The sequence below is a fragment of the Chenopodium quinoa genome, unplaced genomic scaffold (genome assembly GCF_001683475.1).
Source record: "Chenopodium quinoa cultivar QQ74 unplaced genomic scaffold, ASM168347v1, whole genome shotgun sequence".
NCBI lineage: Eukaryota > Viridiplantae > Streptophyta > Magnoliopsida > Caryophyllales > Amaranthaceae > Chenopodium > Chenopodium quinoa.
Genome location: NW_018743122.1, coordinates 1,270,394 through 1,292,663, shown reverse-complemented (window position 1 = coordinate 1,292,663; position 22,270 = coordinate 1,270,394). Strand labels below are relative to the sequence as shown.

The following is a 22,270-nucleotide window of genomic DNA, read 5'->3' as shown; positions in this document are numbered from 1 at the left end:
TTATTGCAAATAATAGTTAACGGAGAAAGTACAAGTAAAAGTTATATGACTCACTATCAATCAAAACACAACCCAACTTTCATTGTCACTTATTGTATTTTAATTATTTATTTATACATTTGGTATAGTGCAAATAGTTTATTAAATTTCTTAAATATGCAACCCACTTTGTTGATCCACCACAACAAACTTCTGACCCAAAGAAGTTATCCTTTTCTTTTCATACAAGTAGACCAAAAAGAAAAACACAAGATAGCTAGTAAAACAGATAAATTCCTACCGGTGCATTCAGTAACCTAATACTACATACATAGATATATAAACTAAACTTCAGTAGACACATGACATATCATAAATTACCTAGAAAGAATTAATATTTGAATAGAATTGAGACGTCTCATATAAGAATTTGTGAAATGTACCACTGTATTAGTTCATATATAATCAAAATTACAGAGGTTGCATCTGTGCAAGGATTGGCGCTGTAATATTTTCTCTTTTGTTCATCTTTTGAAACAGCCTCTTTAATCTCTACCATCACAACTCATCAGCTTTTAAAATGGTATTAAGTTTGTTTTCCAACAATGTAAAAGAAGCAACTTTTAAAAGTATAAATTCCTCCAAATGCTTATTCTACTCTGTATCCCTATTGTGACAGTAGAACTGAGAAAATGTGCTGAAATGCTTTTAGAGGAAAGAGGTTAGTGGTTGTATGTGGTTGTTTGATACTTTGTTGAAATCCCACTTTGTTGATCCACCACAACAAAATGTCCACAAATCCTATATTATTCCCTGTATGTGGTTGTTTAAACATAAATACAGGGAAAATGGTGATTTGGAGAGACACAAAGCGAGACTTGTTGTGAATGGCAAGTCTCAACAGGTTGGTGTTGATTGTGATGAGACCTTTAGTCCTGTGGTTAAGCCGGCTACCATTCGAACCGTGTTAAGTATTGCTTTGGGTAGGGATTGGCCCATTCATCAGCTGGATGTTAAAAATGCGTTTCTTCATGGTGACCTCAAAGAAACAGTGTATATGCATCAACCACCGGGGTTTGTAAATCCGGAGGCTCCCACACATGTTTGCCGCCTTAACAAATCTCTCTATGGTCTAAAGCAGGCCCCTCGGGCTTGGTATCAACGATTTGCTAACTATCTTTTGCAGATTGGTTTTGTTTGCAGCAAAAGTGATAATTCCCTCTTTATTTTGCGACATGGTGCTAATGTTGCATATCTTTTGCTATATGTTGATGACATTGTTCTTACAACCTCTTCTAAACAACTCAAATGTGATATTATTGCTCTTCTTAAATCCGAATTCTCCATAACTGATCTGGGAAAGTTGAGTTATTTTTTGGGAGTTTCTGTAACCAGAACTAAGGACTATATGATCCTTTGTCAGAGTAAGTATGCAGAGGAAATTATTCACAGGGCAAACATGGACAATTGCAAGCCGGTTGTCACTCCAGTCGACACTAAGTCGAAACTTAGTGCTCATGATGGTGAGCCAATGAAGGATCCCTCTCTTTACAGGAGTCTTGCAGGTGCTCTACAGTACCTCACTTTTACCAGACCTGACATTGCTTATGCCGTACAACAGATCTGTCTGTTCATGCATGCTCCTAGGGAACCTCATTTTAACGCTCTTAAGCGTATCATCAGATATATCAAAGGCACTTTTGATCATGGCCTACATTTGTACCGTTCTGCACCTACGAGACTTACTTCATACACCGACGCAGATTGGGTGGGTTGCCCGGATACTCGGCGCTCCACTTCCGGGTATTGTGTTTATTTGGGTGATAATCTGGTCTCATGGTCCGCAAAACGACAGGCTACATTGTCCAAATCGAGTGCCGAAGCAGAATATAGAGGTGTCGCTAATGTTGTTTCTGAATTATGTTGGCTCCGGAATCTACTTCTTGAGCTACATTGTCCCATTCGATGGGCATCCTTGGTTTATTGTGATAATATCTCCGCCGTTTATCTATCTTCTAATCCGATACAACACCAATGACCAAGCACATTGAGATGGACATTCATTTTATACGGGATAAGGTGGCACTTGGTGAGATCAAGGTCTTACATGTTCCGTCTTCTTATCAGTATGCGGATATTTTCATAAAGGGGTTACCTCGCCAATTATTTTTAGATTTCAGAGACAGTCTCTGTATTCGACCTCCTCCCGCTTCGACTGCGGGGGTGTGTTAGATAATATTTATATTATCTTGTGAATATTCTTTAAATGATATATCATGTGTAATTTAGGTATTCTCATATTTAGGTTGTAAATCCTATATATATTCAATGAATGAAAAAGCCTCCACTAAGGAGAATTACACAATTCTACACTTACCTGAATAACACGCATGAACAACCCACTCTATGTCATAGCACCAGAACACGAGCAAGTCATTAAGATACCACCCTTTCTTGTCAATCTCATAGCTAAAGCATTTAGATTCCTGTACATTCCAGATGCATTGTGTAGAACCTGTAATATACAACTAACAATATAACCAAAGAGGATGCAGTAATTGACACAGTTTAAGATAAGATACATTCGTTTACCTACTTAAAGGGCAGAAATTCTAATAAGCACCATGACATCTGACAAATTTTGAAATGGGCTAAAGATGATACCATTCCTCACAATATACAGCGCATATGTCAATTGTTTTAGGTCCTCAACCTGACTTTCAACATAAGTCATAATGGAAAAGGAAAACTAATTTCAGATACTCAAAGCTCAGCAAATTAGTATCAATCAAATATCTTCTTGATTACAAGTGTTATTCTATAAAATAAATGGAGGTTTCACCATGCAAGTATTCTTCAGTACCATTGACGCAAATATGACAAAGGAGTTAAAACTGGATCCCAAGAATGTCCTGGGAAGGGGACCATTTTTGTCAGTTCTTCCTTAGCTTTATTAATTCTCTGCTCCACAATACTCTTGTTTAAATTTCTGTTGCGAAATCTTAAACTCTAGAAATTTCCAATTCCTAAGTGTTAAGTAGTTTTTATGTGACTCAATTTACCCCTGATTGTCATCTTCTCGCATCTTTATCCCCTTTTCTTGTAGTTTTTGTCTATTTTCCTAATCTCCTTCCTTATCTTGTTCTTTGGCAATAATCACATGATTTTGGGCATTTTATGCTAGTTCTACCTCTATCTTACTCCCATCTCTTATATGCCAACTGTCACGGACCAAGTAGTCCACATCTCAATGCGGGTCAACCTCCGATAAAGGTCTATGCAAGAAGGAGGAAAGTCAAACAAGAACAAGGAAGGGCTGCACCAGAAAACAAAGAACAATCCCAAGCTTTGACAATTCCAAATTAGAAGGAGACAAAAGTAATTAAGGAGCAGGGAAGGGAAAGAAGGCAATTAACTTTAGCTCTGTTATTTAAATGTTTTTCCATATTAGTGTAATATTATCACATGTTCTCCCGACCACTAGTAATCCTTAGTATAAGAATTGTACTAGGAGTGGAAGGAGGATATCCAGAAATTAAGTAAGAACCCCTTTGAGAGTTGCAACCTCAAATTGCTAGACAGATTGGCAGCCTAAAGTTGTTTGTATCCCCTGTTTACGAATTAATCAATCAAATTGCCAACCTTCCATTAATATTTGCTTCATTAACTTACAGTAGAATTCAGTCCATTACACTAACAATTGCGTATGAGTTCTTGACCTAGGATGCTCGAGGATGTCACTTTCATGGCCCCGAAGCTTTTGCTTGGAGCCCGGAATGCGTTAAAGTAGAGGAAGGATTCCAGTTGGAGCAAAACACCACTTCATCAGAGGGAGCGGCCGAGCGCCCGCGTCATTCATGTACTTTTCAAGCAACAAGGATCAGGAGAGAGGAGTGGCCACTCCACCTAGCGACTCCTCAAAAGCGCTCGTTCCACCTTAAAGGAGTGGCCGCTCTCCACCATCGTAGGATTTTGGTAAAACCCTTGGGAGCGTCTCTGTGCATTTTAATTGCCTTTTTAGGCGTAAGTTGGGAGATTAGAGAAGGGGTATATCTATATACCTAATAGTCATGTAATTAGCCTTTTAACTAGATTTTAGACCAAAAATAGAGAGCTAGCTTAGATTTCTACGGAGAGAAAGTGTAGCAAGATTAAAAACTTCATTGTTCAAGCACTTTGTTTAGTAATCTCTCCTTCTCTATTTTCTTTTATTTGTTTTGTTCATCTTATTGTCATACGTTTTGCTTGATTTTCTTTTTTTGATTGCTTTGTTAATACTTGTTTGTGTTTCTCCCTTTTGTTAATCATGTCTAGCTTTGTGTTGATTGTAATTAGTTCTTTCATGTCTTCCATGTATTCTCTCTCCTTTCCAGGCTAAATTTTAGCTAAGGGAGGGGGAGAAGAGCTCGGTGATGATTGATTTCAAATGAGAATGATTGATTATTCATTATCTACACCTTGTGATGCTTGGGAATGTTTTTTATGTCCTTGGGGTTAATTTAGCGCTACTTAATCTCATGAATAGTATTGTTCTAATTTAGTTGCACAAAAGTGAACTATAATAGAACGTGATTGCCCAACTTTTCCTAACTAGTTGCTAGGGAGTGAGCTAGTTAGCTAGGAATTGCAAGTTTCATGTTTCCCTTGGTGTTATGATCATAATTATCATTGTTGTTTGAAGGATTGGTTTACTATGCTAGAATCCCCCATTTCCCCTAGCACTTTTATTTGTCTTGAATCCATATTATTATTTTTTTTAGTTTGTTCGTTTTAATTTGTGCTAGTTCGCTTTCAATATCAATCCCAAAATTACAAAAAACATTCACCCTTGTTACTCTTTTATCTTGCGACTTGATTGTTTTTCTTCCTGCCGAGTTTCAACCCTACTTACCATTTACTCATTTAATTTGTAGATACCAGTGTCTCTAATCATGTAACAAATGATTTGTCGAGTATGAGAACATTAAAACAATTCAAAATTGCCCAATGGGATTACCGGATGGTCAAACAGTGAACACGAATCAATTGGGTTCTGTTACACTAGAGGGTGGTCTTGCCATTGATAATGTGTTGTTTGTACCACAATTAAATTGTAATTTAATTTCTGTCACTCAACTCAGTGATGAATCTAGATGTACAATATAATTTACTAACAAAATTTGTGTTATTCACGACCAGTTGACAAGGACGTTGATTGGCGTGGGTGAACGAGACAATGGACTTTATTTTTTCCGAGATGTGCCGCAAGTGAAGGTGCTAGCAGTGGAGTGTGTGGTGGATCTTTGGCATCAACACATGGGTCATCCGTCGAAGAAAGTCTTGAAGTTACTTCCGCCGCCTATAAGTAACAAAATTAGGAAGAATGATAATGTGTGTGATGCATGCCCTCGGAAAAACAATCTAGAGATAGGTTTCCTATTAGCGAAAATAAAGCAAGTAATTTGTTTGATCTAGTTCATATTGACTTGTGGGGGCCTTATAAGGTTGCCTCGTCGTGTGGTGCAAAATATTTTTTTTGACAATAATAGATGATTGAATCTAAGAGTGTTTGGATTTATTTGCTTAGCAATAAAACTGAAGTTGAATTTTATTTTATAAATTTTATTGCTTTGATAAAACGCCAATTTAATAGAGAAATAAAGGTGGTTCAAAGTGATAATGGTACCGAGTTTAATCATCTTAGGGATTATTTTGTCAAAAATGAGATTATTTTTTAGTCTTTTTGTGTTGGTACTCCTCAAAATAGTGGGAGAGTGGAGAGAAAAAACTTCAGGCACGAGCTTTACGATTTCAAGGTCGATTACCTATTAATTTTTTTTTTTTTGGGGGGGGGGGGGGTTGTGCTTTGACAGATTGTTATTTGATTAATCGTACTCCGAGTCCTTTACTTGAAAATAAAACTCCTTATGAAATGTTGTTTGGCAAAGTTCCTTCTTAGGAGTCAATTCGTGTGTTTGGATGTTTGTGTTATGCACATAATCAAAGAAGTAAAGGAGATAAATTTGAGTCTCGGGGTTGGAAGTGCATTTTTCTTGGTTACCCTTTTGGAAAGAAGGGGTGGCAATTGTTTGATTTGGAATCAAGGGAGTACTTTGTGTCTAGGGACGTGAAATTTCATGAGCACATTTTTCCTTATGTTGAGCACACGAATGAGACTTTGGTGTTCCAAGTAGAAGTGGAGATGTTGAGTGAAGACAGTAGTGACGAGTTTGAGCAATAGAACATTGGAGGTTTACAATATTAAAATATAATGAAGTTAGGGAGGAAATAAGGGGTGAGTATGCTGGATTTGAGGAAGCCGAAGGGGATGGAGCACCCATCGGGGGTCCATCGACCGATGGCAGTACTCGGCCCCAGCAGCAACACCCAACTGGCTAGCCTGTTGGTTTGTCATCGGCAGCTGACCAAAACCAGCAACAGAGCAGTCCATCTGGTGTCGCGAGAGAGCAGAGGCCGAGGCAGGGCACCCCACCATTGAGTGCTGGGCGTGATCAGAGCCCGTAGCAGCTCGATGGAGGGGCAGAGCATGCTCAAGCAGACTAGTCCGCAACCCAATTGCAGGGAGGTGAGGACAACCGCAACTTAAGTGCGGAGTGCACTGATGTGCATCAAAGTGAGATGTCGAATGAGGAAATGTTGGGTCGAGGAAAGCGGATAAAGTTTCCTTCAACAAAGCTTCGTGACTGTGTTACGCATATTATTCAGAAAAGTTAAGTCCCATCGTTGTCATCCGCAGAATCATCTTCCTCGGGCACTCCTTATCCTATAACCTATTTTTTTTTATTATGATCGGTTTACCGAGAAACATAGAAATTATATTGTTGTGACAGGGGCAAGAATTCCGAGATCCTTTAAAGAGGCAGTAAGACATGAAGGGTGGAGAGAAGAAATGGCATCCGAGATAAAGGCCTTAGAATATCAAGGTATATGGACCTTGGAAACACTTCCGAAGGGAAGAATGCACTTGGAAGCAAGTGGGTTTACACTAAGAAGAGAGATGAGGAAGGCAAACTGATTCGATTGAAAGCTAGATTGGTGTGTCTTGGACATCATCAAGAGGAAGGCATAGACTATATTGAAACGTTTTTTCCTGTGGCAAAGATGTCTACAGTTCGTACTATAATGAGCCGTTTCTAGCTGTAGCAACAGTGAAGGAATGGGAAGTGCATCAGATGGATGTACACAATGCCTTTCTACATGGAGACTTGGAAGAGGAGATCTACATGAAAGTTCCCCCTAGATCTCAAAAAAACAAAAAAAAAAAATTCAGATAAGGTGTGCAAAATGAAGAAATTACTTTACGGGCTAAAACAGGCGCTTAGGTGTGCAAGAGACATATTCAGATTATTCGCTGTTTACTTTGTCGAAAGGTTAATTGCAATTGAGTATGTTAGTTTATGTGGAGGACATGATTATTGCGTGCAATAGTAAATTTGCATTGGAGAGTTCTAAACCATATTTGTGTGAATGTTTTAAAATGAAAGATCTAGGTGCCGTAAAATATTTTTTGGGATTAGAAGTAGCCCGTAGCAAACATGGATTTTATGTTTGTCAGAGAAAGTATGGCTTGGATATTATTTCAGAAACAGGTTGTTTTACCCCGACACCTCCCTTGGGCTTGGGTGTCGCGTGTCGACACGACACGATACACGACATGGCCCCTGACACGGCTTCGGGAAAGTGTAGAATTGGGTTTTGCAAAAGTGTCTAAAACAGGTGTCGATTTCAGATAATCAAGCTTTGTAAATTAAAATTTTAGGGTTTAATTCAAAATTTTACCAATTTCGTGAATTAGTACACATACAGACAATAAAAGTATAGGGCTTTTGGTCGCCTGGAAATTCTGATTTCAACGATGTATTTTCCATCACATTGAACAGATCGCCGGTGAGTTATGGTTGCCATTTGTGGTGGCTGGTTGTTGAATGAAAGAACGAAGAAGTGTTTGCAAAAATAAATGATATGCCGCCTTTGAAATTAGAAAGAAAAGAGAAAGAGGGGTTTAAGGTTGAACTTTGAACTTTTGAAGCATGCATCTATACGAGCAAAATGAATTAATGGAGGAGAGAAGATATAAAGAGAAGAGTAGAAGCTAGAAGACTAAAATCACTATATAAATACTGTACGAGCACAAGAAGACTAAAAATAATAATGTATTGGAGTATGTTTATTGTTTAGATGTTCCCAATGTATTGTTATTATTATTTATTTATTTTTTTGAGTAAATGTTTATCATTAAGTGTGAAACATTAAAACATTTGTTTTTTTCTATGTACCTTGTATAATTTTAAATTTGTTAAATAAATTCAATTTGAAACATGTCATTTCTGAAATTTAAATCTTATTTTTAAAATTTTAATTAGTTTATTTCCCAACAACTTAATAAACGTACTCGGTATTCATAAATTGTTAGTAATATTTTTTTTTGTATTTTTTGAAAAATATACTCCGTAGCTTATTATTACGTATTTTGGGTATATTAAGCTAATTCTTTTATTTTTACAAGAACATATTACAAAAATAATAGATAACTTCATTTTCCCCTCAAAAAAAGATAAGCTTATATTCTCCGAAAAAATAGTTTACTTTGTTTTTATTTTTTAAAAATAGTTTATAATTCCTTCAAAAAGAATTGTTTATAATGAAAGATCTACAAAATCCAATTCTAATCGCATAACTGACATAAATTGTATTGTACAATTTATTAAAAAAAAACTTCAAGTGTTGTACAAGTAACAATCAACTATTGAAATTATCTTTAACTTAATAAGAGCTCGAGCTATCTTTCCTTCAAAAAAAAAAAACAAAATTATCTTAATAAAACTATTATGGATTTAATTTCAATATTCTCAAATTATTGCGGAGTATTTGTAAATCAAATACTACATATTAAATAATTTTTTTAAAAAAAATTAGTAACATAAGCAACTAAAGTAAGTATTTTTTCAAGGGGTTTATAGCCAAAAAAAAAAGGAAAAGAATGTAATGTTAATATTTTAAGAAATTCACAATTTTAAATTAATTTAAAAAAATTATCTTAATGTAACCATTATAGTATTATGGATAAAATTTACAATATTCACTAATTTTTTAAAAAATAAAATATTATGTATTTAATAATTTTTAAAAATTTAGAGTCACATAAGCAAATTAAAGTCCGTATTTTTTTCAAGGAGTTTAAAAAAATTAAGAAAAACAAATAAGTTATCACAATTGAACAAATTATATTGACTAATCATGAACCAATAATAATTGACGATTTTAAAGGCAACCAATATGACTAATCATGACCAATAATAATTGACGAGATAGATAATGTTTTAGGTGTTTTTGTCCCTCGGGAGAGTTACGACACGAAGACTGATCCGGGATGAGCTGTACCTGCAAAACAAACGGAGACACCGGTTGGGTGGTGCTCCGCCTCCGACGCACAAGTTAGAAGCTTGAAGGGAGGAAAAAAGGTGCGGAAATTTAGGTAGGGATCTGCTCGGATTCCAAGCTCAGGATGTCTCTATCAAAGAGTAAAATGTGTAATAAATGATCAAAACGTTTCCTCAAAATGAGGGACATCTCCCTATTTATAGGGTCTTTGGAAATTGTGCCCCTGATTAGGTTACGGAACCCTAATCATTGGTGGGCTGCGCCGTTTTGCGACGTCCTCGGGATTTAGGCCTGAAGGCCGCCATTTTTCCTTTATTTCTGGAGTGACACGTGTCAAGCAAGGATTGGTCCACTTTGGGCCATCCTGAGGCTGACACGTGTCATCCTCTGATTGGAGGCGGGGTAAAATTACCCTAAACAGATAAGTTCTAGACCTAAGATTATTATAATATCACACGTATTATAAGATGACGTACATATTCTATATTATTAAGATCTTTAGAGGCATGTAATATGATTAATCATGTACCACTAATGGATGAATAAATGATAAGCTCGTACCTAGACCTAAGATCACATATTCTATAATACGATCTTTAAAGCCAATTAATATGATTGATCATGTACCAATAATATAATTGATGAAATAGATAATTAGTTCGTATCCAGACCTAAGATTACTTAATATCAAACCTATTACAATTAAGATCACATGTGTCTATATTGTGATCTTTAAAGACATATAATATGATTGATCATGTACCAATAATTGATGAAATAGATAATTAGTTCATATACAGACCTACCATTACTTAATATCAAACCTATTATAAGATCACATGTTCTATATTGCGGTCTTTATTCAAAGCCGACTAATATGATTGATCATGTACCAATTGATGAAATAGATAATTAGTTCGTATCCACACCTACGATTACTTAATATCAAAGCTATTGTAACTTTATAAGATCACATGTTCTATATCATATGTATTATAAGATCACATGTTCTATATTACGATATTTTAATGCGGCCAATTGATGAGTGTCATTTATGGCACTCATAGGGTAGTGTTTTAGGATGTTTTCACCTTATTTTTCATGCTTTTCTTTCATCATTTTGGTCATTTCTCCTTTAGTTTCTCTATTTCTTCTTTCTTCATGTTTTACTTTCCTTTATGTGGTTTTCTTCGTGTTTCTCTTTTATATTGCTCTTTTTCTCTTCTATTTTCTCTCTTTGGTTTCTTTTGTAGGTGCTTAAGGAGTTAGCTTCGCAAAGGAATCAAGACAAGCAAAAAGAGCTAAGCAAAGGAGATTCAAGCCTTTTGGAGAGGGCTCGGAGAGGGAGCTCTGCATCTTTTCATTGCTGCGGGCGCAGGTCCTGAGGGCCGCGGGCGCGGGTAAAGTGCATCAAGTTAGTGATTTTTGGCAGGAACTCTCCGCGCTCTAGCCAGAGAGACCGCTTTAGTTAGAGAGACCGCGACCCCCTGTCTTCACCAGGAACAGGGCATCTGCCGCGCCCTGAGCCGCGAGCGCGGGTGTCTTCGCTGTGGGCGCGACCTTCTGTTGCGTGCGTGCACACACCAGCTGGCAGTCCTTATAACCCCAAAATGCACCGTACTCTTTCATTTCCCTCATTTTTCCCTCTTAAAACCCTATACCCTCTCTTGCAAAATCAAACCTATTTCACCTCTTTTGCTATCATTTCAACATTAATTACAATTGCCACATCAAGTTTTCAAATTTCAATCCCAAAAATTTCAGATTTTCTACCCCAATTCAATAAAAAATTGGGACTTTTTGAAGTTTTGTGTTGAGGTTTGGAGCTTGTATTTGGGAGTTCTATTTGTTCTTAAATCTTCATTTTGGGCATTTTACAAGCATTTCAAGGCTTCATTGAGGTATGGTTTCTTATTTTCTAGTCATCTTCTTCCTATTTGGTCAAGCTTGAAACCCTTGTTTTGCTTTCATGGTGGAACTCTATGGTTAGTTCTTTTCACTTGAAATTTGTGTTGAATGATATCATTGAGTGTTGAATTGAAGCTTCTTCATGATAAATGTGTAAGCTTTGATTCTTGAACAACCATTGCTGGCTATTTTCTCTCTCATGGGTATTCTTTATGATGGTTTTGTTGGGGTTTGGTAAGTCCAACTTGTTTAGGGTAATTTTACCCCGCCACGTGGTCCAATCAGAGGACGACACGTGTCAGCCTCAGGATGGCCCAAAGTAGACCAATCTCTGCTTGACACGTGTCACTCCAGAAAATAAGGGAAAAAAGGGCGGCCTTCAGGCCCAAATCCCGAGAAAGCCGCAAAGCGGCGCAACCCACCACTGATTAGGGTACAGTGACCTAATCAGGGGCACAAATCCCAAAGACCCTATAAATAGGGAGATGACCCTCTTTTTGGGGGCACGTTTTGATCATTTATTACACATTTACTCTTTGATAGTGACATCCTTAGCTTGGAATCCGAGCAGATCCCTACCTAAATTTCCGCACCTTTTTCTCCCTTCAAGTTTCTAACTTGTGCGTCGGAGGCGGAGCACCACCCATCTGGTGTCTCCGTTTGTTTTGCAGGTACAACTCACTCGGATCAGTCTTCGTGTTGTAACTCTCCCAAGGGACAAAAACACCCAAAACATTTGGCGCCGTCTGTGGGGAGAGTACCTCGAAGATGGTTCAAGAGTCTGTACCACCCCCTAACCGTCTGGGTGAAGACCCAGAAGTCTTTACAAACAATGAGGATGAAGATCCTCAGGTCGAAACCTTTACAGCAGAAGACAACTCTCTCAGAATCAAGCACATCCGGCCCAGAGAGACTCTGGAGCGGGGTGCCTCCCAGGCGGGAGCAAGTAGACCCCCTGGGCAGCCGGAAGGGGAAACCCAAACAGCAGCTGGATCAGCGCCTGTCACCCGGGACTAGCTCATGAGATTCATGACAAGTTTCAAGGGTGAAATTAAAGAGCTGATCACCCAGAGCCGGGCTGGCCTTAGTAGAGGTCAGTCGGCCAAGAAGACTCCTCTGGAAAAAGGGGAAGTCAGTCAAAGATCGGAAGCCCACTCCTCATCCAAAGGAGAAGGCAGCCGGGACCATTGATTGGTCCAAAATTCTTCTCCCCAAGGGGAATAACAATAACTCCCGCCGGACTCAACAGCCGGTGAGAAGTAAAAAATCAACACTTGATGCCCGGTAGATCATTAACCGGAAGAGAAACCAGTCGCTGTCTGAGTCGGCTTTAACGTCGAAATTTCCAGACAGCTTCAACAATACCTCTGCCGGGAATGCATCTTCCTTGCATGAGAGTCAGACAGGCGGTAATACCGTCCATTCTGGCCCTCATATGATTGGAGCTGTACCGTATGTGCCTACTCAGGTCTACGACCAGTATCCCCCTCATTTCATGCAGCCGACCCTCTTTGGAGGTTAGGCGGCATATCTAAATGTCCAGCCATTGGACTGGCAGCTTCGTCTGCTGCGCCTGGGTGAACAGCCTTCTGCGTTCACCTGGGAGATAACCGAGGCGGCTCAACCGTCCAAGGTTAAGAATGTGTTGATTGGTACCTATGACGGTACCACCAATCCGGAAGACCACCTCATGGCTTACACCAACCTCATGTATCTGCAGGGGTTGGATGATGCCACTTGGTGTCGGTGCTTCCCGGCTACATTGAAGGGTATTTCCCAACAATGGTTTAGCAACTTGCCGGCCGGGTGCATCGATAGTTTCAGGAAGCTCGCCTTCCTATTTGCTTCCAACTTCTCAATGAACATCCCTGCTAAGAAAACAAGACTTGATTTGAGCACTATTAAGCAGGGAGAGAGAGAAGGGCTGCGCTCCTATGTCAGGCGGTTCAATCTGATCAGAATTCAGATCCAAGGACTGTCTGACGAGGTAGCTTTTACATACTTCTTCAAGGGTCTCAGAGACGGGTCGACTTTTAAGTTCGACCTAGTCAGAAAAGGGGCTTTCACCTTACAGGCGGCCCTAAGGGAGGCAGAAAGCTACATTCAAGCTACCGACCTCTGCTCGCCTGGTAGCCAGTCAGACTCCAAGAAGTCCGACAAATAGAAAGACAACCGGTCAGCTCAGCCGACCAAAAACAAAGAAGAGAGCAAGAAAAGAAAAGAAGTCTGGGCGGTTACTGACTCTGACCAGCCGTCCTAGAAGAAAAAGAAAGAATTTAAACCGTACGTCCCCAAGTACGAGTTTAATAAAGACTGCAACTCCATCCTCATGGAGGTAAAGGACCGGCTGTCCATTGAGAAGCCGAATCCTATGAAGAGTTCTGTCCAGACACGGAACAAGAATAAATTCTGTCAGTTCCATGAGGAGGTCGGCCATGACACCAACGACTGCTTCAGTCTTCAGCGTGCGTTGGACCGTCTGGCAGACAAAGGGCTGTTGAAGTCCTACATTTCTAAGTCCCCAGCAGGGGCAAAAAAGAAAAACAAGGGTCAGTCCTCCAAGACTACCCCCCAGCCTACTAGTAGTTTGGATACCGACAAGGAGCCGGTCTACAGTATAGCAGGCGGGTTCTCATGTGGTGGCCCTACCATCCGGGGCACCAAGAGCCATCTTCGAAAGATGGACAAGGATGATGATGAGCAGGCGTCTACAGGCACCTCCTTCCTAGACGTCTTGATTACTGAGAAGAATAGGGGCAGCGTCTGCCGTCCGTATGATGACCCTGTTGTCATTGAATGTAAGGTTGCCAACCAGCTAGTTGGACGGATCCTTATTGACACCGGTAGCTCATCAGACATCATCAGCCTCTGGTGCCTACAAAAAGCTGAAATACAATGTCAGCAGCATGCATCCGGTCACCCACCCCTTGGTTGGTTTTGGGGGTGGGATGGTCTACCCAGCCGGTAGAATTGACTTACCCATCCGGCTGGGGGAGAAAGGCCAGGGGCGACATATTGTTGTCAGATTCTTGGTCGTTGAGGAGTTGATCGCCTACAACATTATCCTTAGCCAGCCAACCCTCAACGTAGCCAAGGCAGTAATCATCCCGTCTCTCATGCTCATAAAATATGAGAGGGATGACGGCTCTGTTGGTTCCTTGAATGGGGATCAGAAGACGGCTCAGGAGTGCTATCTCTTAGCCGTTAGAGACACTGTGGCCCCAGGCGGTCAGGAACCAATTGACCTTGACAATGTCAAGGATGCCGATCCAGCACCTGCCCCACCAGCAGCCGAAAAGAAAAGAAAGGCACCTCTGCTGGTGGAGGTGAAGAAGGAGAAAAAATAGAAATCACTGACCGGTGAACGGTCAGTTGAGCTCCGTCCCCAACCGGCTGGTGAAAGCATTGATCTCGTTCTGGATGACAGTCGTCCGGAACGCACTGTAAAGGTTGGGACGGTCGCTTATGCTACTTTGGGTGCAGACTTGCACCTTCTGCTGAAGGAATTCAAAGACATTTTTGCCTTTGAAGAGGAAGAGATGCCAGGCGTCAGCCCGGATCTTGCTGTCCACAAGCTCGCCGTGGATCCTAAAAAGAAGCCCATCCGGCAAAAGAAAAGAAACCACGGTGAGGAAAGAAGTCAAGCGGCAGCTGCCGAAGTCAAAAAGCTGCTAGACGCCAAGTTCATCCAGCCTTGTAATTTTCCCGACTAGGTGGCCAATGTGGTCCTTGTTAAGAAACCGAATGGGACCTGGCGCATGTGTGTTGATTACACAGACCTCAACAAGGCGTGTCCAAAGGACAGTTATCCGCTTCCAAAGATCGACAATCTAGTCGATTCTACAGCCGGGTCACGCCTTGATGAGCTTCATGGATGCCTACTCCGGCTTCTATCAGATACCCCTGTGGAAGAAAGATCAAGAGAAGACGACCTTCGTCACTGATCAGGGGTTATTCTGTTATACTGTGATGTCGTTCAGCTTGAAAAATGCGTCTGCCACTTTCAAACGGATGATTAATACGGTCTTCATTAATCAGATTGGGAGGAATGTGGAGGCGTACATTGATGATATGATAGTCAAATCCAAGCTCCAGACGGATCACCTTACTGATCTCCGAGAAACATTCACCACCATCAGGCGGCATAAGGTTATGTTAAATCCTAAGAAATGCGTCTTTGGTGTTGAGTTTGGTAAGTTTCTCGGATTCCTGATTGATCAAAGGGGGATAGAGGCTAACCCTGAAAAGATACAGGCGGTGATAGACATGAAGTCACCCCGTTCTGTCAAGGAAGTGCAGAGACTCACCGGCTGTCTGGCCGCCCTTGGGAGGTTCCTCAGCCGGTCAGGCGACAAGTGCCTCTACTTCTTCCAACAATCAGGAAGAAGACCAGATTTGAATGGGGGGATGATGCTGAGACGGCATTCCAGAGGTTGAAAGAGCATTTACATTCTCTACCTAGGTTGGTCAGTCCTTTACCTAGGGAGACGTTGTACATGTACTTAGCTGTCTCAGATCATGCCTTTAGTGTCGTTCTCCTTGCTGAGCGAGATGGCGTGCAGCTCCCGGTTTACTTCATTAGCCATGTTCTGAAAAATGTTGAACTCCGGTATCCCATGGTTGAAAAATTTGGCCTTACTCTGTATATGGCTTTCAAAAAATTGAAGCCCTACTTTCTGGCACATCTGGTAGTGATTTTTACCGACCAGCTACTCAAGCGGCCAATGTCTACCTTGGACTCATCCGGGAGAATGTTGAAATGGGCTATTGAAATGCAAAGTCTTGAAATCACTTACGAACCAAGAAAGGCAGTGAAAGGTCAGGCATTTGCCGACTTCATTGTTGAAATGACCCGTCCGGTGGCTCCGGATAATCTTGATCAGGTTTGGAAAGTGTATGTAGACGAGAGCTCTACAAAGAACGGCTGTGGTGCAGGCGTAATCTACGAGTCTCCTGAAGGGGACATATTTGAGTATGCACTACGCTTCAAATTTTAGGCCTCTAACAATGAGGCGGAATATGAAGTCCTGCTAGCCGGCATTCGTATGTGTAAGGCGACAGGGGCCATGAAAATTGACGGCTACTCTGATTCTCAATTGGTTGTTAGGCAGTATGAGGGAAGCTACGAGGCTACTCATCCGGCTATGATTAAATATCTTCAGGCAGTCAAAGAAGAGACCAAGGAAGTTTAGGAATTCCGGCTGAATCAGGTGCCTAGGTCGGAAAACAATCAGGCGGATGCATTGTCAAAACTAGCGTCTTCCGCCTGCCATGATACGCCTCGGTCAGTCTTCTGGGAAGTTCTTTAAAAGAGAAGCATCTATGAGGATCCCGTTGGAATTCTAGACCGAAGCTCTACCTGGATGGATGGCATCCGGGCCTATCTCTCTGACGGCAAACTTCCTGATTCGCCACAGGAAGCAACCGTCCTGAAAAAGCGAGCTGCAAGATTCGAGTTGAAAAATGGAGAACTCTTCAAGGCGGGGTTTCTGAAGCCTTTGTTGAAGTGTGTCACCCCAGAAAAGGGGAAAGAAGTTCTCGAAGACTTGCACTCGGGATTCCGCGCCTCTCACATAGGCGGCAAGTCCCTAGTCATCAGAGCCAGACGACACTATTTTTGGCCCACTCTTGAGGCAGACGCCAAGGAGTTGGTGAAGAAATGTGACAAGTGCCAAAAATTTGGCAAACTCATTCACCGTCCGGCTACTGATCTGACGGCCATCCACAGCCAAATCCCGTTTGCAAAATGGGGCATGGACATTCAAGGTCCTTACACGCCTGCTCCAGGCGGAAAGCGCTACATCTTGGTGGCTGTGGATTATTTCACCAAGTGGGTAGAAGCTGAGGCGGTTAAAAACATCAAAATCTCAGACGTGATTTCCTTCATCTGGAAAAACATTATCACCCGGTATGGGGTACCTATGTGTATGGTGTTTGATAATGGTCCTCAGTTTGAGACGCCTCAGCTAAAAACTTGGTTGGGAGATCAGGGGATCTCAAGCTATTTTACATCCGTTGGCTGGCCCCAAGCAAACGGCCAAGTTGAAGCCTTCAATAAAGTCATCTCAGACGGCATTAAGAAGAAAATAGAAAGAGCCGGTGGCTTATGGGCAGAAGAGTTAATCCATGTCCTATGAGCCATCTGGACAACAACAAAGGGGGCAATCGGTGAAACCCCATTTCTCATGGTTTACGGTGCTGAATCCGTCTTGCCCATGGAACATTATGAGCCGACTCACAGAGTCATGCTATATGATGAAGAGGCAAACTGGGAAGCAATGCGCCTGGAATTGGATTCACTCCCAGAACGCAGGGGAAATGCCGCCTTGCGTCATGAGATTTACCGTCTGAGAATGACAAGAGCCTACAACAAAAAAGTACACAAGCGTCCTTTAAAAGTTGACGGCTTAGTGTTACGAAAAATGGAGGCAACCGGTAGGGCCAATGAGCTTGGGAAGCTAACCCCAAATTGGGAAGGCCCCTACCGGATCTATGAAGACGTGAGGGATGGCACCTACCGCCTGGAAACTCCAGACGGCAGGCGTCTGCCTAGAACTTGGAATGTAGACAATCTAAAAAAGTACTACTTCTAAGATTGTAAACTTTTTGTAAACAGTGAGTCAATTAATGAAGATTCAGACTTTGTTTGCAAAATTGAGTTATTGTTTGATTATCCATCCGGGTCATACCCAGGCGGATTCTTCTTTTACTAACTAAGTTTGACACTTAGTGAAGTTACATTTGATGGACCGCCTGGGTAATACTCATATCCCTTGTTTATTTAAGTTTGATACTTTGTTTATTCAACTGCTTGACTATCCGCCTGGGTAATACTCAGACATTCTCCATTTATCTAACTAAGTTTGATACTTAGTATGATCAAATATTTGCCTGTCCATCTAGGTAATACCCAGACAGACTCGTTTGTTTTAAAAAATACTGAGTTCGATACTTAGTGTAAATTCAATACTTTAACTAAAAACTAAGCACAAAAACGTTTAGTGGCTATACAACCGGTCTCAAACAAGATCAGAGGCTAAAATGGCCGGATGGTTGCTCATTTTATAAAATCGCCTGTCCCAACATGGACAAAGGCGTCCGGCGACACCCCTCCAGGTGCAATCGTCGCAGATAATAGACTATTTTTCGGTTCTACGTACCCATGCAGACGAAAAAAATTGAACGACCAAATTGGTCAACTCATAGCTGTCTGACCAAAATGACCTTTGATGAATGATCAAGTTGCCGAATACCGGATGCCATGGGGCATCAGTCGGTCACCGGCTTAAGGTCTCACTTAGGTTATCTATTCCAAAATTGCACTTCCCACCCTAATTGGGGCAAAAGAGTTGTTCAATGGCTATGAAATCTCTACCTAGACGGACAAATGCCGTCTGGGTAGTGACTGGAACGCCTGTCGGTGTACGGTTGTGCACTTGGTTTGGGGCAATCACTACTGTGATTGATTGACTGACAATCATATCATGCTCTTTGTAGCATCAGACGTTTTCAAGTCAATCAACCAACTCCACTTGAAACCAATCACACAGCCGTCCAGGGGCAAGGACAGCCAGACTATTGGTTAGTTAGGCAAAAAATCGCCGCATGCTTTTGATAAGTTAGGCAAAAATGAAAAATTAAAATTTGCACAAAATAAAAATTCAAATGCAAAATGATCAAAACCGACTCAGTCGGTGCATTTCGTAAAAGTCCACCCAACCAAACGGCTGTAATGGATCAAATGTTAACCGGACCCCATCCGGGAGAAAGAAATTGTTAATTAACTCGGCTCCTTAGCCGGTAAATACAAGGATACTCGACACGCAGGCCGGAAAAAGCAAGTTTTGGCATACAGCCGCTGAATAAAAGAAAAAACAAAAAAGCAGAGATTGGCATATTGCCGCTGAATGGTCACTTCTAGCCTACAGACGATGCCTCCTGGTCCTCCTCCTTCTCCTCATCATCTGAGGGTATCTCCTATGCTTCACCAGGACCAGGAAGCTCAGGTACGGACGACTCGTTGTTGGAGTTGACTAAGGCTTCGAAAGAGGCGGGCTCTAGCTCACCTTGTTCTCTCAAGTACACCACGTACTCGGCATAGCTGTGCGCTAGTGCCCAGATGTTGTAATCCGCGTCTAGGTACAAGGAAGCCCAGGCAATCTTCATACGGGCGTCATTTTCAGCGTCACTCTCAGCAACAAGGCAATTTTGCTCCGCCTCCAGGGTTGCTGCAAAGTTTATCTGAGCCTGAGCAGCCTCCTTCTCCAGCCTCTGAACCTTGGTCTTCAGTTTGGTGTTCTCTTCGGAAACACCTTTAAGTGTGCCAAGGTCCGTCTGGGCCTTCTTGAGCGCCTCATCAGCCTTTTTGGCGCTCTCGTCCGCCTTCTTATGGGCCTCCTCCGCCTCCTTCTTAGCCGTCTCAGCATCCGTCGCCCGTTGATTGGCCGTCTTCAGATCTGACTCCAGCTGCTGGATTCTAGACGCCTGTGTCATAATTATTGCTTTAGTTTTAAGTTCATTTACGATAGTCGAGTGTAAAGCAATATTATCAGCGTCTATGGCGGACTTCTTGGATCTTTTTACCTCTTCTCGTTTGCGGGAATAAGGACGTTCGAGCCCGTCCACCCGCAGCATGGCCTACAAAAAGTCAGGCGGTATAAGTATTGCAGGCGGGGTAAAACACTTGAAAAAATAAAATTGAATTGACAAGTTTCTTACCTCAGCTAGAAGGGATAGAATGCGTTCAAGATTGAACGTCTCTATCCTAGGGATATTGTCCTTATCCCTCTTCCAAACGGCTTCCAGCATGGCCTTGGCATGCTTCTGGTTGTCTGGCTAGCGGGGAGATTGATCTGCACCACAATCAATACGTGATGAGTGCCAGCCTATTTGTTGCCAGCCGTCTGAAGATGACGTCTGTTAAGAGTGGGATTTCACCCGCAAAGGCCACCCCAACTCAAGCGGGGATTCAAAAGGGTTCTTAACTTCAGAGCCAGCCAAGCGGGAACCGCTTGCAGGCGTGGTTAACCCCGCGGCTGCTGATAAGGGGTTGACAAGATCAAGGCACACGCTGCCGCCTATCTTCTCAAGTCGCCGCGCTATCCGCATGTGCTGATGCCCGGCTGAGGCGCCTGGAGTGGATGCAGAGGTGGATTTTTTTATTTTGTTTAGAACGGCAGGGGTCTCCTCCCTAGCCCGTTTGAGTTGCTTCTCAAACGACTTTCCAACCTCTCCTCCCTGCAAAAATAACCAAAGTTACGGTTAGCATCCGGGAAAAATGATTTTAAAAGATCAACTTATGAAAGGGTCAGACGTTTGTTACCTTGGCTTTGACCTCAGCCGCAGCTTTCTCCGCAAGATCTTTGCGGATGGTTGCAGAAGACCGCTTGGGAGTTTTCTCCGACTGCAACATGTTTAATGCTTCTTCTGTAAAAAGAAAGAAATTGATCAATATCATAAATCAATTTCGATAGAAAAATACTACAGACGGATATAAACTCAGGCGCATACGTTTGGTAAACATGTGCCCTAGCCCGCAGGCGGCTAGGAAACACTCGTCCCTGAGCCAGGCGCTCTTGGGAATCCAGTTCTTGGGGACTTTTATTATTCCCCGGTTGACAGAGTTGCGTCTGTGAGGCCGAAAAAGTCTACCTCAATTATCTTGAAAAAATCTTCCTCTGGGATCCGGGGAAGAGCTCACTTCCTGCCCAACAAGTCGGGCTTCTTATTGTACAGACGAAATTCATAATTCTCCCGTCTCGTTGGAGCTGACATCAGGAAGGTCCTGTGCTTCCAGCCGTCGAATTTTGAGACCTTGTCCAAGGTCATCATATATTGGGGCTGCGTGGTTAGAGTGTACCACGCCCTCCAGCCGCCTGGGCTTCTGCTAAGATAATGCATGCTAGAAAAAGCCTCCCAGCTGGGGTGAAGCCCTTGAAACTCGCAGGCGGCAACATACCCCAGAATGTTTGTCCAAGAGTTGGGGGTAAGTTGCCAGACCCCGAGGCCGTAGCCTTTCAAAATTGCCTTCACCGCCCGGTGAAGGGGAAAGCGGAGACCATCCTTGAACGCCGCCTCATAAAAGCCGAAATAGCTGTTGGCGTTCTCCTGATCGTCCTCCCAGGCGACGGCGCCATTCTCAGGCGGCACCCGGATCCTGTACCCATCTCCAAGCGGGTGAATTTTAGTAAAATTCTTCAAGTTTTCCTCCATTTGGATCCGGTCTTTGGAGGAGGCGTGGATGTTGAAGGGATCATCCTTCTCGTTCCACTTTTTCCTTTCTTCCTCCTCGCTATCCGGAAGCGGGGGTAAATCGTCACTACTCTCAGAGGTAGAGGCGGAGCTGTCGCTCTTCGTCTCCTCCTCACTTTGACCTAAGGGGGCAGAGACGGCTTCGTCGCCGCCTTGGTCGCACCCTTCTAAGAAAGAGTCAGCAGGGGCTGAAGGGGCGCGCGGAGGGGATCTCTCCAGAGCCGTCTGGTCACCCTGACCGAACGTTTCTCCCTCAGGCGTTTGGCCGCCTGAGCCTTCGCTCTTGTAATTTGAATCAGTCGCTGTCTGCTTTATCCGAGCCATTGTGTCCTGCACAGACACGTAACTGGTCGGAATCTGAGGCAAAGGGTGGTCCCAACACCCCGAGACTGCACTCCCAGTCCTAGACTCAGCCATCCCTGGTGACCGGCTGGACTCTAACCTAGGCTGTCCCGTGTGTGTTGGTGATGCATCCATTTATTGCAAGAAATATGTACAAGCGGTGAAAAAAGAAAAAGAGCTGAGAGAGGCATAGACGGTACCTTTTGAAGAGATATCTGAAACTAGGCAGGTCCGGTTGGGTCTCTGGAAGACGAGCTTTCTTGCTTGCGCCTGACTCAAACGGATGACTTCTGCTCTCTCAAAGTTCTCTCTAGAAAATTTTTTGTAAACGTACCAAAATTATGAGGGTAAACGACTATATATAGAGGGTAAAAACGGGGGCATTTTGGTAATTTACCCGGAAGGTGAA

The 22,270-nt window shown here is 42.4% G+C and overlaps 1 pseudogene; it reads right to left on the bottom strand.

Moving 5' to 3' along the window:
- LOC110731997 overlaps nucleotides 1-22,270 on the bottom strand; it is an 88,172-nt pseudogene that overhangs the window by 1,785 nt on the left and 64,117 nt on the right.